Raw genomic sequence first — 13,593 nt, forward strand, 5'->3', positions numbered from 1 at the left:
AGAAATTCTCTCTGAGATATAAAATACGCTTGATACAAATTCTTGCATTGGACATGGAGCAAATGTAGGAGAATTATCCAGAACAAATATTCCATCGTCTTCGGAGTATAGTGGTGTGCCTAACACAAATAGAAATACAAGCAGTAATTTCACATTTGATCTAAATGAAGAAGAAAGTATTCAAGAATATGAGATTTTGAATCCTTGTACAATATTTGGTGATTATTTTGAGCCTACTTGGAGTGAGGAGGAAAGACATTATACCCGAATTGGAGAGGAATTACAATGTAATACAGATGTACAAGAATTCTTAGCTAATGATATACAGAATGAGCAATATGAAATTTCTCCAGAGCAGTGCAGTGACTTAGAGGAGGAGTTCCCAATAGCTGATGATCCATATATTCTAAATTCTTGATTGCTCCAAAGGCCAATTGAAGAGACAACAGATGAGAATGAATTTTGTGTTGGACAGATTTTTTCGTCTTTACAAGAGTTCAAGAATGCACTTGTGAAATATGTCATGCTTAAACATATGAGATATAACCCAGTTGACACTCGAAAAAATAAAGTAAAAGTCGTCTGCTTCAATTAACCATGTACATGTAGAGTAGTTGACCAGGGGGATGAAGAGTTCATTATTACGAAATATGTGAAGGAACACCAATGTGCCACTATTATGGAAAGTTTTGATCATCAAGCATGCTCTTCCTCCTTTGTAGCGTCTTCTGTTGAAGAGCAATTTCTTGCTAATGAACAGTACAAGCCAAGTATGATTATATCATATATAAAAGCTAGGTTTGGAGTGACCATATCATACAAAAAAGTATACATAGCTTGAGAGAAAGTGATGAAGAAAGTCGTTGGAGATTATGACCAAGCATATAGAGATCTTCCACTATATCTGCGTGAGTTATGAGTCAGGGATCTTGAAACCTATGTGGCACTACACAGGAATGGGGATAATCAATTCCAATGCTATTTTTAGGGTTTGGGAGCTTGTAGAAGAGTATTTAGGTCTTATCTACGCAAATTGATTGAAATTGATGTCACACATCTAAGAGGAAAATATCCGGGTGTGTTGTTGATGGCTACATCAATTGATGTTAATGACAATGTCCTCCGAGTAGCCTTTGGAATCGTTGAAGTTAAATGTCGGTCTACATGGGAGTGATTTTTGGATCATACGAAGATATTCTTTGTTGTTGATGCAAAGTCAATGAGCGTAGTATCAGATAGACATCGCGACATTATATTAGCAGTTAGGAAAGTCTACCTTACCACCCATCATGCTTTCTGTTGCCACCACATGTCTTGCAATATGGTAGCAGATACTGGCAGTAGGTCAGATTTAGGCTTGTTTTGGGCAGCAACTCGAGCAAACACAACACTCCAATATGATCTCATAATGCAATCCATGCTTGAAAAACATCTAGATGCTCATAAGTGGCTTCAGAACATTGACCCTAAAAGATGGGCTAATGCACACTTTAGTGGCAGAAGTTACACAATGCTAACCACCAATTATGTAGAGAGTTTAAATGCTTTATTCAAGGAGACACGTGAACTTCCCATAAATAGGTTAATTGATAATACTAGAAAAAAGGTAGCTCAATGGTTCTTTAACTGTAGGGAGGAAGTCTCGAAATGGTATGTTGCTTTGACACCTCATGCTACCAAAGAAATGGATTCAAGGAGGGAGAAAGCTAAACGATATAAAGTCCACCCCAAAGAAATGGATTCAGTAGGTCAGATTTAGGCTTGTTTTGGGCAGCAACTCGAGCAAACACAACACTCCAATATGATCTCATAACGCAGTCCATGCTTGAAAAGCATCTAGATGCTCATAAGTGGCTTCAGAACATTGACCCTAAAAGATGGGCTAATGCACACTTTAGTGGCAGAAGTTACACAATGCTAACCACCAATTATGTAGAGAGTTTAAATGCTTTGTTCAAGGAGACACGTGAACTTCCCATAAATAGGTTAATTGATAATACTAGAAAAAGGTAGCTCAATGGTTCTTTAACCATAGGGAGGAAGTCTCGAAATGGTATGTTATTTTGACATCTCATGCTACCAAAGAAATGGATTCAAGGAGGGAGAAAGCTAGACGATATAAAGTCCACCCCTACTCTCAATCTGAAATAGAAGTAGAGACATGGGGTGCTTCATTTATTATTGATTTGGAGAGAAAATATTGTATATGTGGGGAGTTTCAAATTTTAAGATTGTCTTGCTCACATGCAATTGTCGTCATCATTCACCGGAACATGGATACACTCCCAATCTCCCATATTGTATCTGTGGGGCGTATAGCTTGAGTCGCTCGCTGCTGATCCCGAATGCTCCAGTCAGCTACTGCGCAGCTAATTGAGAATCAGAGTGTATCAGAACCTTGCTGGCATCGACATGCCGCGCGACTTGTAGGTCGACTATAAGCGCTTCGTACTTAGCTTTGTTATTAGTGGCCCGATATTCTAACCGAACGGACAACTGCATCTGTTCTTCTTGCGGGGAAATAAGAAGTATGTCGATCCCACTCCCTTGTCGAGTGGACGAACCATCCACATATATCTTCCAAGCAACCCCGGGTTCAAGATTCTGCATCTCGGTGACGAAATCCACCAAGGACTGTGCCTTGATGGTCGTTCAAGGTTGATACTGGATGTCGAGCTCACGTAGCTCCATGGTCCACTTGATCAGCCGTCCAGACGCCTCGGGATTGAGAAGAACCCTCCCTAGAGGACTATTGGTCATGACAACGATTATATGTGCGAGAAAGTATGGGCAAAGCCTCCGAGCGGTAAGTACTAAAGCAAAAGCAAGCTTCTCGAGACCAGTGCAGCGAGATTCAGCATCCTTTAATATGTGACTTAGAAAATACACTGGTTGTTCTTCGTCGTTCTGCCGAACCAACGCCGAGCCGACAACATGCTCAGTTGTGGACAGATAGATTCGGAGCGGCTCACCGACAGTTGGCTTGGCTAGTACAGGTAGCGAGTTCAGATACGCCTTGAGTTCCTCGAAGGCCTGATCGCACTCCTTATCCCACTGGAAATTGGTAGCTCGGCGCAATATCTTGAAGAAGGGTAGGCTCCGGTCGGACGATTTGGAGATGAATCGAGATAATGCTGTTATCCGACCGGTGAGGCGCTGAACTTCCTTCAAGTTTCTCGGTGGTGGCATATCTTGGAGCGCTTTTACCTTGCTGGGATTTGCCTTAATGCCCCGCTTAGTGACGATATATCCCAGGAAACACCCACATTTCGCACCAAACAGACACTTATGAGGATTTAACTTGATTCTGTATGCTCGGAGGGTCTGGCAGGTCTCCTTGATATCTGCACAGAGATCAGCTACTCGAAGGGACTTGACTAGTATGTCGTCAACGTATACCTCCATGTTGTGGCCGATTTGCCGCCGGAACACTTTGTTCATCAGTCTCTGGTAGGTGGCTTCTACGTTCTTCAAGCCGAATGACATCACATTATAATAGTATGTTCCATCGGCAGTAATTAAACTGACCTTCTCCTGGTCCTCCTTGGCGAGCGACATTTGATTATACCCCTGATATGTGTCCAGTATGCATATCAACTTGCACCCAACCTGGAGTCTACCATTTGATCAATCCGAGGTAGCGGGTAGAAGTCCTTTGGGCAGGCTTTGTTGAGGTCTCGAAAGTCAATGCAGACCTACCACTTGTTGCCCGGCTTGGAAATTAGTACTATATTCGCGAGCCAGCTCAGGAATTGAACCTCCTGTATGTGACCGGCCTCCAAAAGCTTCTCTACTTCCGCCCTGATGATCAAATTCTGTTCGGCGTTGAAGTCTCTTTTCCTTTACTTCACTGGTCTAGCGTCTGGTCGGACATGGAGCTCATGCTGCGCGACGCTTGGGGAAATGTCGGGCAGCTCACACGCAGATCATGCAAATACGTCATGATTATGCTCTAGGCACTTGATCAGTTCGGCCTTCTGCTCGGCTTCCAGGTCAGCCGCTATAAAGGTTATCGCCTCCGCCCGGCTTGGACATATCTGCACTTCCTCCTTTTCCTCATAAACTAGACTAGGAGGCTCTTCAATTATTGCGCTAAGTGTCTTCCATGTGGACTTGGCTTCTGATTTGACCATTTCGGCGTAGCATCTCTGAGCGGCCAACTGATCGCCCTTGACCTCTCCTACCCGATCTTCCACCGGAAACTTGATCTTCTGGCAGAAGGTTGAGACAACGACCCGAAATTCATTGAGGGCCAGTCGGCCCAAAATGACGTTGTAGGCGGAGGGGGCGCTCACCACGATGAAGTTCGTGGTCCTCGTCCTTCTGAGGGGTTCCTCCCCTGTTGGTTGCTACTCGGAAAGCCTATAGGTTCCACTGTACAAAAATTTTGTACAAAGATCTGAACCTTTTCCTAGCTACCATGTGTTCTTTTAAATTAAATTTTGGATCTCCTGCGGAACTTAACACGTTTGATCCAAAACTTAATCTATTTGTTCTTTTAGGTTTTGACTTGGATCTCCTGCGGAACTTAACACGTTCGACCCAAGTCTCCTTAAGTTATTAATTCCATTAAATATTAATTTCCATAAAAGGTTCCCAGTACTGACGTGGCGAGGCACATGGCCTTCTTGGATATGGGAGCAACCACCACCGACTAGACAAAACCTTTAATAGAAAGCTAATATTTAATTTCCTAAAATAACTTTAGGTTAACCAAAGAGAACAATCAAATCACAAGGAAAAGAAAGAAACAAAAGAACACAACTTCGAAAAAACATATTCGAAATACTAGAACGTAAGCCTCTTGTATTTGGTATTATTTCCATAAATAACTAGCATGATGCGGAAATAGAAATTACTAGTTATACCTTGTAGAAAAACCTCTTGATCTTCTACCGTATTCCTCTTCTAACCTCGGACGTTGTGTGGGCAACAATCTACCAAGATGAGAAACCACCAACCACCTTCTTCTTCTCCAAGCAAGGTTCGGCCACAAAGGAAGAACTTTACCAAAGAAGAAAATCAAAATACTAACCAAGCTCCAAGAGATGCTAGCTTTCTCTCCTTCTTCTTCTTCTTCTTCTCCAAGTAGTATCCGGCCACCACAAGAACTCCAAGAGAGATGAAGTATTCGGCCACCACAAGAGGAAGAGAGGGAGAGGGTAATGGCCACCACAACACCAAGGAGAAAGGGAGAGAAAACAATAGAGGTTGTGTCTCATGAAGGCACCCTCACCCCTTCTTTTATATTCCTTTGGCAAATTAGGAAATTTAATTACAATAAAATTTCCTTAATTTCTGACATGATTTATTTGAGAAAAATAAAATAAAATTTCCCAAATAAACTCTAATGGTCGGCCACATCAAGAGGAAGCAAATTGGACAAGTTTTAATCAACAATTAAAACTTTCCTTATTTGTTCCGGAAATTTTAAAATAAAATTTCTCTTTAAAAATCTCTTCATGGTTAATAAAAGGAAATATCTATAATTTTAATTTTATTAACATGTGAATAATTTTAAGAAAAATAAAAAGAAAATAAAATAAGGAAAGAGATCTAATCTCTTTCTTTAATCTTTGATAAATCTTTTACAAGAGAGATATTTTAATTTTAATTCTCTTTAAATTATATCTTCCACATAATAATAAAATCTAAAATTAAATTTCTTTTTTATTTAATTATGGCCGGCCCTACTAGCTTGGGTTCAGCTAGGGCCTACCACCAATTAAACCTAGGCCACTAGCTTGGTTCCCAAGCTAGCTTGGCCGGCCCCCTTTAGGTGGGTATAGAAGGTGGGTATATGTGGGTATAGTACTCTATAAATAAGAAGCTACGATAGGGACCGAGAGGAGGAATTGGTTTTGGTCTCCGATAAAATTAAGCATCCCTGTTCGCCCGAACACACAACTTAATTTTATCAATGATAATTCATTCCACTAGAGAACTATCATTGAACTACCGCACCAATCCCAAATTACATTTTGGGCTCCTTCTTATTATGGTGTGTTAGTCTCCTGTGTTTAAGATATCGAATGTCTACTAATTAAGTGAGTTACGACAACTCATTTAATTAATATCTAAGTCCAGTAGTACCACTCAACCTTATTATCATGTCGTCGGACTAAGTCCACTGCGGGGTTTAATGACAATCTTTATGAGCTCCTCTTGAGGACATTATCAACCTAGTATCACTAGGACACGTTTCCTTCTATAATCAACAACACACTATGGTGATACCATTTCCCAATTTATCGGGTTTATTGATTCATCGAACTAAATCTCACCCATTGATAAATTAAAGAAATAAATATCAAACATATGTGCTTGTTATTATATTAGGATTAAGAGCACACACTTCCATAATAACTGAGGTCTTTGTTCCTTTATAAAGTCAGTATAAAAGGAACGACCTCAAATGGTCCTACTCAATACACTCTAAGTGTACTAGTGTAATTATATAGTCAAGATAAACTAATACCTAATTACACTACGACCTTCTAATGGTTTGTTCCTTTCCATTCTGGTCGTGAGCTACTGTTTATAATTTATAAGGTACTGATAACATCATCTTCTGTATGTGACACCACATACTATGTTATCTACAATATAAATTAAATGAACAACTACAAACAAATGTAGATAATTAGACCAAATGTGATTCTTTATTCATAATGAATGTTTACAAAGCTTAGGCTTTCAGTATACACTCCAACATCTCCAAGTGATATGGCCAACTTAATTTGACTGATCGGCTGGACTTCATTGTCGGTAAACCCGTACAGTGGGGTTGTCATCGGCAACAACTCGCCTCGATCAATTTGGAGTTGGTCAAACGCCTTCTTGAAAATGATGTTGACCGAGCTCCCTGTGTCAATGAATATACGGTGAATAGTATAGTTGGCAATTACTGCTTGGATAATGAGGGTGTCGTCGTGTGGTATTTCAACTCCTTCGAGATCCTTGGGCCCAAAGATGATCTCGGGCCCGTTCGCCTTCTCCTTTCTGCAGCCTATGACGTGGATCTCTAGTCGCCGGGCGTATGACTTTCGAACCCGGTTGGAGTCTCCGCCGGTCGGACCACTGACGATGATATTAATCTCGCCCTGCGTGGTGTTGCTTCTATTCTCCTCCTCCCGAGCGGTCGGTCGGCTCCACTCATGTGAGGCCCGTGTAGGATCGGTGCTCCTCCTGCGATGTTGTCGCGGTGATTCCCGGGCCTCTTCACGCCGTCCGGCTCTCTGATGTTCGTGTCACCGGTCGGGTGAAGGCGATCGATGTCGATAGATCCTTGGTGTTGGTTGTGCGACCGGGGCAAACCCACGACAATCATGAGTGTTGTGGGTGGTTGATTGATGGAAAGAGCAGAATATATGAGTCCATATCTTTCCCTTTGGCTTTGGTCGCTCGGAGGTCACATGCTGAATGGCGTGTGACCTTGGTTCCAGGTGTAGCCGTGTGCCTTCGGCTCGCAGCCCTCTAGGTAGTTGATGGCTGGTCGGTGGCCTTCACTCGGCCGACGCCGATGGTTCTGGTGGCGCTTCCTTCCTCGTGGCCGCCTGGGCTTCTTCCACATTTATGTACTCATTGGCCATCTTCAACATATGGTCGTAGTCGCGAGGCGGCTTCCTGATAAGCGACCGGAAGAAATCCCCGTCCATGAGCCCTTGCGTGAACACATTCATCATAGTCTCGGACGAGACCGAGGGAATATCCATCGCCACATAATTGAAGCGTTGGATGTAGGCTCTGAGGGTCTCCCTCTGGCCCTGCTTCATGGAGAACAGGCTGACGCTTGTTTTCTGATAGCGTTTGCTGCTCGCGAAGTGATGAAGGAAAGCCGTTCGAAAGTCCTTGAAACTTCGAATCAATCCGTCCGGCAACCTTCGAAACCAACGTTGTGCCGAGTCAAATAACGTAGTGAGGAAGACTCAACACTTGACTCTGTTAGTGTGTTGATGGAGAGTAGCAACATTATCGAATTTACCGAGATGGTCGTCCGGGTCGGTCGACCCGTTATACTCTCTGATCGCCAAGGGAGTGTAGTGTCTCGGCTAGGGGTGGGCATCGGCCGGTTTGGTCCAGTTTTACCCTACTACGGTTTTATTTTTTCGATTTCGGTTTTAAAGATTTTTTATCCAAAACCAAACCATTTTATTACGGTTCGGTCCGGTTTTTATTGTAATACGGTCCGGTTTATACGGTCGGTTATATACGGTTTATACAATGAATTAAATTGATTTTATACTACTACAAATATTAGTTTAGAGACAAAGAAAAAGTATCAATTTATTAAAATAATTATGAATTTAAAGTAATACTAAAATTTTGTTATCCGGTAACAATAAATAAATATAAATATATAATTTGATTATGCTATTATATTATAAATGATTAGAAACTAATCCACTTGTATGATCCAATATCCATAAAAATAATGTTTTAAGTATAATACGGTCAGTTCGGTTTTTTCGATTTTTTGGAAGTCAAAACCGTAAACCGAACCGAATAACCGAAATTTAAAAAACTTAAACCGAAACCGGCCGAAACACCGAAAAAACTGAACAAAAAAAAATCGAAATTTTTCGGTTCGGTCGGTTTTTCCGGTTTGAACCGAATTATGCCCACCCCTAGTCTCGGCAATGGATCCTGCAAAATTGCCTCGGAGAATTGTCAGTTGATCCGCTCGAGAGACAAATCAGCCTTCGACGCTTGGCCTTTCCTCGCGTCCCGAATGTGCACTTCATCTGACGAAGAACCTCGCTCTTGGTTTGCTTGTGCGATCTTCGAGGGCGTCTGAAATAAAACCCGATGGAATGATACCGGGACGAGCGACACCTCTCCTTGCGTGTCGTTTGGCCCTTTATTATGTCCCCAGATGGACAGCTGTTCCGGCCGGTCTTCCTGCGCCGCTCGACCTCCCGAGGCTGATGTCGCTTGTTGCGCCAGCCGATCGGCTAGCGCCTTTTGCTGCTGCTGCTCAACTATTTTTGCCGCTCGTACTTGAATGAGCGCGTCGAGCTCCTCCTGAGTGAGCGTCACGGCGTGGAGACGTCCAGCTTCATCCATCTTCTCGACTCGGATTCAGGTGCGTTCCCATAGACGACGCCAAATTTGATCCTGTTCGAGAGTCGAGTCGATGGACGATGGGGAGATGACGCTCACGTTGACTGGATGTAGACTGAAGATGATGTGCACTTCCGACGAGCTAAAACTGCAACCACAAGTCGTTAGTGCCGAGCCGGGGAGGAGTTCCCCGACGATGACCCTCCGATGCTCAAGTCAGTCACCGACGGCAAGTGAATGAAGTAGAAAAAAAGAGCAGCAGCGTAACTGTAGCCACAGTAGAAGTGAACATACCTCCGTCAAAGCCTAGGGGTCCTTATATAGGGCTCTCGGGAGGCGCGTGCACGCTTCCCCAAGTGCGCACACTCCTCAAAGCATACCTAAAAAGGACGTGTCGGAAAAGCATGTCTGACGCCATACCTTAACAGCTCGAGCATATCCCTGACGTGACAGTGGAAGCTTCTACCGTACAATTCTCTATCTGGTCATGTCGCCAATCATGTCGCTCGTCGGTGGCACTGGTCCCTAGGAAGATATCACCAACTGCACCTTTTGTCCGTTATTGGGCCGAGCGGGAGAGCTGTTCGGCCAATCTGCCGTCCGGGTGACCTTATGGCCGAGCCGAGCGGGAGAGTCTGCTCGACCAATGGTCCGCTGTCTCGTCTCTGCCTTGTCGAGCAAGGAAGTCGTGCTTGCTTGGTTGGGGCTGCGTCCGCTGTTCAACCGAGCGGGACGGCCACTCGGCCTTCGTCCTTCCCTGCTTGGGAGTTTTTATGAGCGTTGGAAGCTCGGTATTTGACCGAGCTGTCGAAGTGTCGGATCGGCTACTCTTCATGCTGACCGGGAAGGTGGTTCGCACGATCGAACACCTGCCCAGGACATTGACCACTCTGACCGTGATCCTCCACGTGGCGATGACCCTCTACCAGGCAGGCCCCGCCCCTTACCATCGAATCAATATGCTAGGTATGAAGAAAGACAAGATTAATCTCTATCTCTATTATTTTCAATTTCTCTTCCTACTATTGTTTCTAATTTGAGCGTCGGGGGACCAACGTCAAGGGCCCCTTCCTTGATTTGATTTGTTTTACAGAGAGAGAAGCGAGATTTTCATCCAATCAGTAGAATCGCCACATCTCCAACTTTTCAACTTAATGCTTTCAGACAAAATTATTATTAATATTTCAGTTAGGGTTTTTATTTATTTTCTATTTACTCTCCATTTTTATTTGGTACGGCTTTAAAATGATAATATAATATAATATAATCTGATTACTAAAAATAATAAAATTTTATAATCTGGATTATTAGACTAATAATATGTAATTTAATTATATTTAAAATTTAATTAAAATTTAAATATTAAATATATCATAGTTTATTTTTTCACCAATCGACGGACGTTATTATTGTCGTCAACCTTCCTCTCCCGAAACCGTCCGTCGGCTGCCAGCGACGGCCACAGTTAAGGGTGTAATCGAGCCGAGCCGAACTCTTGGATGTTTGAATTTGACTCGTTTATAATCAAACTGAGCTCGAGCTTTATTTAACGAATATATTCATACACTACAAAAAAAATAATCATCTGGGACGAATTTCTAAAAAAATTTCGTTGCAAAAATTTTTGGGACAAATTTTGGGACGAAAAATTTTTCGTCCCAAAATTTTCGTTCCCAACTTGGGGACGAATTGGCAACAAAAAATATTTTGTCGCCAAATTCGTTGCCAAGTTTGCAACAAAAACAGTATTTGTCGCAAAAATTGGGATGCGACAAAATTAGCAACGAATTAGATTCATTGCCAAATTCGTCGCCAATTCTGAAACAAAAATAATATTTGTCTCAAAGTTGTTATAGCTAACTTTGCGACAAAAATTATTTTTGTTGCAGAATTAGCGATGAATTTGGCGACAAAAATAATAATATAAAAAATTTATGAACGGCGACAAATTAATTTTTGTCCCAAATTTCGTCCCAGATTCTAGGACAAATCCACAAATTCGTCCCAAATTCTGCGACAAATTAATTTTCGTCCCAAATTTCGTCCCAGATTCTGGGACGAATCCACAGATTCGTCCCAAATTCTGCGACAACTTAATTTTCGTCCCAAATTTCGTCCCAGATTCTGGGACGAATATGCAAATTAGCATGATTAAAAAAACCTAATTTTCGTCACAGCTTTGCAACAAAAATACATTTTCATCCCAAATCTGGGACAAATTTGGATTCGTTGCAAATTTTGGGACGAATATTATTCGTTGCAAATTTTGGGACGAATATTATTCGTTCCAAATTTTGTCGCAAAACTAAAAACTAAATTTCCAGCATTTCCCATCTTTTTTCCTATATCTTGTTTACATTTATACATATACAGCATAAATAACATTCAAACATCCACCAAACATTCAACCTTTTACAATCATACATCCTTCACCATATTTGTGAATCCAACAAATTAAATTAATACAAACAAGTTCATACAAAATACATATCGTCAACTAAACATAAAAAAGACATCTAAAACTAAATATTTCAAATTCATATACAATTATAACATCCAAACAAGTTAAACTCAAACAAATCAAACTTTAAGAACTCATAATAAATTCTATACAACAAACCTAACAAGTGAAAGCAAAAAATACATATCATCATACCTCAGGGTGCAAACTCGCCTTTTTTCGTTCATCTTTTCCTGCGTCAAAATATAAACAAACAATAAGTAATAGCTATAAAAAAAATCTATAATATATCAAAAAGCTTACATGGCAAAACGTAGCTGATTGTCATAATATATCAAAAGCTTACATGGCAAAAGATATCATTCATCATTAAATTGCATGAAACATATAAATAAATGAAATGAAACTTTTAACTAAATGTTATAAAAAAATGTATACCTCATGTAATCTATAATACACTTTAAGAAGTAAAAAATATAAGGAAGTAAAAAATATGTAAAACATGGCATAACACAAAATACATATATCAAAATGTTTCATGACATAATAAAAATATTGAAACCTAAGCTAAATTTGCATTTAGTAAGGAAGGAAAAAATATATAAAACATGACATAACACAAAGTACATGTATCAAATGTTCCATGACATAATAAAAGTATCGAAACATGACATAAGACAAAGTATCAAGGTAAAATAAAAATATATAAATAATTACAACATGACATGCCAAAAAATCCTAACATAAAACTTAATAGGTAAAGACTTCCTCAAAGTAGAACTCAATAAAAGAGTATTAAAAAAAACTCAATAAAAAAAAGTTCATACTTATGTAATTTCAGAAGAAGCACCACCACTGCCATCATTATCACCATCATCATCATCACCGTCACCCGGAGGAAACTAATTCAAAGTAGAACTCAACTGAAGATGTTGCAAAATCCAGTCTTGTTGTCGGCACATCTCTCATTTCACGATCTCTTTCTCTCATTTGTTCATCCCTTTCAAATAAAGTGCCCTTCAACTAGCAATTTAAACAGTTCCTGATGCAAGTAAAGTTGCATTATCTATTTAGAGGAAGAAGTTTAAAACAACAACAACAAAAACTAAAAAACTCTCTTTCACAGATACATATGTTCAAAATTTCAACAAGTAAACAAAGTAAATATTTCAAAATGCAAGAGATTACTATTAAAGATGCTGTAAATTTTTTTCCAAAAATCCAACTCGGCCTATCATGATTCCACCTCCAATATGGATCCTTTCTAATATGTTCTAGTAAACATTTCACCATAAGAATATCTATTTTCTGCATGCCTGCTCGATTTTATGTCATTGGGACAAGAATCATCATATCCACATTTTACTATCCAGATTGATGTCTGAACTCTTTGCAATGAAGGTAAGATTACCAAAATGCAAGAGATGACTTGTGATGGGCTGCCGCTGGGAGCCAGAAGCACCCACTGGCGGGCCGGAAGCAGACGCTGTCGGCCCTCCAGTGGCCCCCTACCCGGCACTGCCCCCCCCCCCTGCCGTCAGCGCCCAGACCAGCAGTGGCCAGGGGTAGCCGCGACCGGCCGGCACAGGCCTAGGGTGGCTGCGACCGGCCGGCACAGGCCTAGGGTGGCTGCGACCAGCCGGCAGCGGCCTAGGGTGGCCGCGACTGGCGGGCATCGACCTAGGATGGCCGTCACCGGCCGACAGTGGCCCAAGCGGGCTGTGACCGGCCGGAAGTAGCCGAACTCGGTGGGGCAACGGCCTGATCTGGCCAGGTCTAGCCGGATCTAGGAGGTGCGCCGGAGAGGAGAGAAGAGATGGGGAAGAGAAACCCTACCTGACGGAAATCGTCGCCGCGGAAGAGCTGCGCCGCCCTACTGCTGTCGGCCTCCAGCGGCCCCATGCTCGCCGCCACCGCCTCCCCATTGTCGCCGGCACCTCGGCCAGACCGACAGCAGCAACCCTAGACCAGCGCCTCCCCCTTGTCGCCGTCGCTGCAGAAGATGGAAGAGAATCGAGAAGAAGTGTATTTAGGGCGAGAAGGAGCGTGCATTTAGGGCAAATTTTGGA

General features: G+C 41.9%; 1 long non-coding RNA gene across 1 annotated transcript; it reads right to left on the reverse strand.

The window, feature by feature from the left end:
• Positions 1-11,498: 11,498 nt before the first annotated feature.
• LOC122024358 lies at positions 11,499-13,593 on the reverse strand. The gene is made up of 3 exons (XR_006123399.1): positions 13,361-13,593; positions 12,352-12,566; positions 11,499-11,757 (listed from the first exon to the last, which is right to left on the reverse strand). It is a non-coding gene; the product is annotated as an uncharacterized LOC122024358 (long non-coding RNA).

This window comes from Zingiber officinale, chromosome 9B, assembly GCF_018446385.1.
Source record: "Zingiber officinale cultivar Zhangliang chromosome 9B, Zo_v1.1, whole genome shotgun sequence".
NCBI lineage: Eukaryota > Viridiplantae > Streptophyta > Magnoliopsida > Zingiberales > Zingiberaceae > Zingiber > Zingiber officinale.